Genomic DNA, 6000 nt, shown 5'->3' with positions numbered 1-6000 from the left:
AAATGGTAGTAAACTGTAGTAAATGGTAGTAAATGGTAGTAAATGGTAGTAAACTGTAGTAAATGGTAGTAAATGGTAGTAAACGGTAGTAAATGGTAGTAAACTGTAGTAAATGGTAGTAAATGGTAGTAAACGGTAGTAAACTGTAGTAAATGGTAGTAAATGGTAGTAAACTGTAGTAAATGGTAGTAAACGGTAGTAAATGGTAGTAAATGGTAGTAAACGGTAGTAAATGGTAGTAAACGGTAGTAAACGGTAGTAAACGGTAGTAAATGGTAGTAAATGGTAGTAAATGGTAGTAAACTGTAGTAAATGGTAGTAAACGGTAGTAAATGGTAGTAAACGGTAGTAAATGGTAGTAAATGGTAGTAAACGGTAGTAAATGGTAGTAAACGGTAGTAAATGGTAGTAAATGGTAGTAAACGGTAGTAAATGGTAGTAAACTGTAGTAAATGGTAGTAAACGGTAGTAAACGGTAGTAAATGGTAGTAAACTGTAGTAAATGGTAGTAAACGGTAGTAAATGGTAGTAAACGGTAGTAAATGGTAGTAAATGGTAGTAAATGGTAGTAAATGGTAGTAAATGGTAGTAAATGGTAGTAAATGGTAGTAAACGGTAGTAAATGGTAGTAAATGGTAGTAAACGGTAGTAAACGGTAGTAAATGGTAGTAAATGGTAGTAAACGGTAGTAAATGGTAGTAAACTGTAGTAAATGGTAGTAAATGGTAGTAAATGGTAGTAAATGGTAGTAAACGGTAGTAAATGGTAGTAAACGGTAGTAAATGGTAGTAAATGGTAGTAAATGGTAGTAAATGGTAGTAAACGGTAGTAAACTGTAGTAAATGGTAGTAAATGGTAGTAAATGGTAGTAAACGGTAGTAAATGGTAGTAAATGGTAGTAAATGGTAGTAAACTGTAGTAAATGGTAGTAAATGGTAGTAAACGGTAGTAAATGGTAGTAAACTGTAGTAAATGGTAGTAAATGGTAGTAAACGGTAGTAAACTGTAGTAAATGGTAGTAAATGGTAGTAAACTGTAGTAAATGGTAGTAAACGGTAGTAAATGGTAGTAAATGGTAGTAAACGGTAGTAAATGGTAGTAAACGGTAGTAAACGGTAGTAAACGGTAGTAAATGGTAGTAAATGGTAGTAAACTGTAGTAAATGGTAGTAAACGGTAGTAAATGGTAGTAAACGGTAGTAAATGGTAGTAAATGGTAGTAAACGGTAGTAAATGGTAGTAAACGGTAGTAAATGGTAGTAAATTGTAGTAAACGGTAGTAAACGGTAGTAAACTGTAGTAAATGGTAGTAAACGGTAGTAAACGGTAGTAAATGGTAGTAAACTGTAGTAAATGGTAGTAAACGGTAGTAAATGGTAGTAAACGGTAGTAAATGGTAGTAAATGGTAGTAAACGGTAGTAAATGGTAGTAAACGGTAGTAAATGGTAGTAAATGGTAGTAAACGGTAGTAAATGGTAGTAAATGGTAGTAAACGGTAGTAAATGGTAGTAAATGGTAGTAAACGGTAGTAAATGGTAGTAAACTGTAGTAAACGGTAGTAAACGGTAGTAAACGGTAGTAAATGGTAGTAAATGGTAGTAAACGGTAGTAAACGGTAGTAAATGGTAGTAAACGGTAGTAAACTGTAGTAAACTGTAGTAAATGGTAGTAAACGGTAGTAAACGGTAGTAAACGGTAGTAAATGGTAGTAAACGGTAGTAAACGGTAGTAAACGGTAGTAAATGGTAGTAAATGGTAGTAAATGGTAGTAAACGGTAGTAAACTGTAGTAAATGGTAGTAAATGGTAGTAAACGGTAGTAAACTGTAGTAAACTGTAGTAAATGGTAGTAAACGGTAGTAAACGGTAGTAAATGGTAGTAAATGGTAGTAAACGGTAGTAAACTGTAGTAAACTGTAGTAAATGGTAGTAAACGGTAGTAAACGGTAGTAAACGGTAGTAAATGGTAGTAAACGGTAGTAAACGGTAGTAAACGGTAGTAAATGGTAGTAAATGGTAGTAAATGGTAGTAAACGGTAGTAAACTGTAGTAAATGGTAGTAAATGGTAGTAAACGGTAGTAAACTGTAGTAAACGGTAGTAAACTATAGTAAACGGTAGTAAATGGTAGTAAATGGTAGTAAACGGTAGTAAACTGTAGTAAATGGTAGTAAACTGTAGTAAATGGTAGTAAATGGTAGTAAACTGTAGTAAATGGTAGTAAATGGTAGTAAATGGTAGTAAACGGTAGTAAACTGTAGTAAATGGTAGTAAATGGTAGTAAATGGTAGTAAACTGTAGTAAATGGTAGTAAATGGTAGTAAATGGTAGTAAACGGTAGTAAACTGTAGTAAATGGTAGTAAACGGTAGTAAATGGTAGTAAACGGTAGTAAACTGTAGTAAATGGTAGTAAACTGTAGTAAATGGTAGTAAATGGTAGTAAACTGTAGTAAATGGTAGTAAATGGTAGTAAACGGTAGTAAACTGTAGTAAACGGTAGTAAACTGTAGTAAATGGTAGTAAATGGTAGTAAATGGTAGTAAACTGTAGTAAATGGTAGTAAATGGTAGTAAATGGTAGTAAACGGTAGTAAACTGTAGTAAATGGTAGTAAACGGTAGTAAATGGTAGTAAATGGTAGTAAATGGTAGTAAACGGTAGTAAACTGTAGTAAATGGTAGTAAACTGTAGTAAATGGTAGTAAACGGTAGTAAATGGTAGTAAATGGTAGTAAATGGTAGTAAACAGTAGTAAACTGTAGTAAACTGTAGTAAACGGTAGTAAATGGTAGTAAATGGTAGTAAATGGTAGTAAATGGTAGTAAACGGTAGTAAACTGTAGTAAATGGTAGTAAACTGTAGTAAATGGTAGTAAACGGTAGTAAACTGTAGTAAATGGTAGTAAACTGTAGTAAATGGTAGTAAACGGTAGTAAATGGTAGTAAACGGTAGTAAACTGTAGTAAATGGTAGTAAACTGTAGTAAATGGTAGTAAATGGTAGTAAACGGTAGTAAACTGTAGTAAATGGTAGTAAACGGTAGTAAATGGTAGTAAATGGTAGTAAATGGTAGTAAATGGTAGTAAACGGTAGTAAACTGTAGTAAATGGTAGTAAACTGTAGTAAATGGTAGTAAATGGTAGTAAACTGTAGTAAACTGTAGTAAATGGTAGTAAATGGTAGTAAACGGTAGTAAACTGTAGTAAATGGTAGTAAACGGTAGTAAATGGTAGTAAATGGTAGTAAATGGTAGTAAACTGTAGTAAATGGTAGTAAATGGTAGTAAATGGTAGTAAACGGTAGTAAACTGTAGTAAATGGTAGTAAACTGTAGTAAACTGTAGTAAACTGTAGTAAATGGTAGTAAATGGTAGTAAACGGTAGTAAACTGTAGTAAATGGTAGTAAATGGTAGTAAATGGTAGTAAACGGTAGTAAACTGTAGTAAATGGTAGTAAACGGTAGTAAATGGTAGTAAATGGTAGTAAATGGTAGTAAACGGTAGTAAACTGTAGTAAATGGTAGTAAACTGTAGTAAATGGTAGTAAACGGTAGTAAATGGTAGTAAATGGTAGTAAATGGTAGTAAACAGTAGTAAACTGTAGTAAATGGTAGTAAACGGTAGTAAATGGTAGTAAATGGTAGTAAATGGTAGTAAATGGTAGTAAACGGTAGTAAACTGTAGTAAATGGTAGTAAACTGTAGTAAATGGTAGTAAACGGTAGTAAACTGTAGTAAATGGTAGTAAACTGTAGTAAATGGTAGTAAACGGTAGTAAATGGTAGTAAACGGTAGTAAACTGTAGTAAATGGTAGTAAACTGTAGTAAATGGTAGTAAATGGTAGTAAACGGTAGTAAACTGTAGTAAATGGTAGTAAACGGTAGTAAATGGTAGTAAATGGTAGTAAATGGTAGTAAACTGTAGTAAATGGTAGTAAATGGTAGTAAACGGTAGTAAACTGTAGTAAATGGTAGTAAACTGTAGTAAATGGTAGTAAATGGTAGTAAATGGTAGTAAATGGTAGTAAACTGTAGTAAACTGTAGTAAATGGTAGTAAACGGTAGTAAATGGTAGTAAATGGTAGTAAATGGTAGTAAACTGTAGTAAATGGTAGTAAATGGTAGTAAATGGTAGTAAACGGTAGTAAACTGTAGTAAATGGTAGTAAACTGTAGTAAACTGTAGTAAACTGTAGTAAATGGTAGTAAATGGTAGTAAACGGTAGTAAACTGTAGTAAATGGTAGTAAACGGTAGTAAACTGTAGTAAATGGTAGTAAACTGTAGTAAACTGTAGTAAACTGTAGTAAATGGTAGTAAATGGTAGTAAACGGTAGTAAACTGTAGTAAATGGTAGTAAACTGTAGTAAATGGTAGTAAATGGTAGTAAACTGTAGTAAATGGTAGTAAACTGTAGTAAACTGTAGTAAACTGTAGTAAATGGTAGTAAATGGTAGTAAACGGTAGTAAACTGTAGTAAACGGTAGTAAACTGTAGTAAACGGTAGTAAATGGTAGTAAATGGTAGTAAACGGTAGTAAACGGTAGTAAATGGTAGTAAATGGTAGTAAATGGTAGTAAATGGTAGTAAACGGTAGTAAACGGTAGTAAATGGTAGTAAACTGTAGTAAACGGTAGTAAATGGTAGTAAATGGTAGTAAACTGTAGTAAACGGTAGTAAATGGTAGTAAACTGTAGTAAATGGTAGTAAATGGTAGTAAACGGTAGTAAACTGTAGTAAACGGTAGTAAATGGTAGTAAACTGTAGTAAACGGTAGTAAATGGTAGTAAACTGTAGTAAACGGTAGTAAATGGTAGTAAACGGTAGTAAACTGTAGTAAATGGTAGTAAATGGTAGTAAACTGTAGTAAACGGTAGTAAATGGTAGTAAACGGTAGTAAACTGTAGTAAATGGTAGTAAATGGTAGTAAATGGTAGTAAATGGTAGTAAATGGTAGTAAACTGTAGTAAATGGTAGTAAACGGTAGTAAATGGTAGTAAATGGTAGTAAACTGTAGTAAATGGTAGTAAATGGTAGTAAACTGTAGTAAACGGTAGTAAATGGTAGTAAACGGTAGTAAACTGTAGTAAATGGTAGTAAATGGTAGTAAACGGTAGTAAACTGTAGTAAATGGTAGTAAACGGTAGTAAACTGTAGTAAATGGTAGTAAATGGTAGTAAACTGTAGTAAACGGTAGTAAATGGTAGTAAACGGTAGTAAATGGTAGTAAACGGTAGTAAACTGTAGTAAATGGTAGTAAATGGTAGTAAATGGTAGTAAACGGTAGTAAACTGTAGTAAATGGTAGTAAATGGTAGTAAATGGTAGTAAATGGTAGTAAATGGTAGTAAACTGTAGTAAATGGTAGTAAACGGTAGTAAATGGTAGTAAATGGTAGTAAACTGTAGTAAATGGTAGTAAACGGTAGTAAATGGTAGTAAACGGTAGTAAACTGTAGTAAACGGTAGTAAATGGTAGTAAACGGTAGTAAATGGTAGTAAACGGTAGTAAACTGTAGTAAACGGTAGTAAATGGTAGTAAACTGTAGTAAATGGTAGTAAATGGTAGTAAATGGTAGTAAACGGTAGTAAACTGTAGTAAACGGTAGTAAATGGTAGTAAACGGTAGTAAATGGTAGTAAACGGTAGTAAACTGTAGTAAATGGTAGTAAATGGTAGTAAATGGTAGTAAACGGTAGTAAACTGTAGTAAATGGTAGTAAATGGTAGTAAATGGTAGTAAATGGTAGTAAATGGTAGTAAACTGTAGTAAATGGTAGTAAACGGTAGTAAATGGTAGTAAATGGTAGTAAACTGTAGTAAATGGTAGTAAACGGTAGTAAATGGTAGTAAATGGTAGTAAATGGTAGTAAACTGTAGTAAATGGTAGTAAACGGTAGTAAATGGTAGTAAATGGTAGTAAACTGTAGTAAATGGTAGTAAATGGTAGTAAACGGTAGTAAATGGTAGTAAACGGTAGTAAATGGTAGTAAACGGTAGTAAACGGTAGT

At 32.6% G+C, this 6000-nt stretch overlaps 1 protein-coding gene across 1 annotated transcript in view; it reads right to left on the bottom strand.

The window, feature by feature from the left end:
- Positions 1 to 6000, bottom strand: part of LOC311035572 (spectrin beta chain, non-erythrocytic 1-like) — a 129947-nt gene that overhangs the window by 70369 nt on the left and 53578 nt on the right. The window lies entirely within an intron of this gene.

This window comes from Gymnoscopelus microlampas (genome assembly GCF_963454915.1).
Source record: "Gymnoscopelus microlampas genome assembly, chromosome: 2".
NCBI lineage: Eukaryota > Metazoa > Chordata > Actinopteri > Myctophiformes > Myctophidae > Gymnoscopelus > Gymnoscopelus microlampas.
The sequence above is the reverse complement of the archived record's forward strand: the minus strand, read 5'-3'. Positions and strand labels throughout refer to the sequence as shown.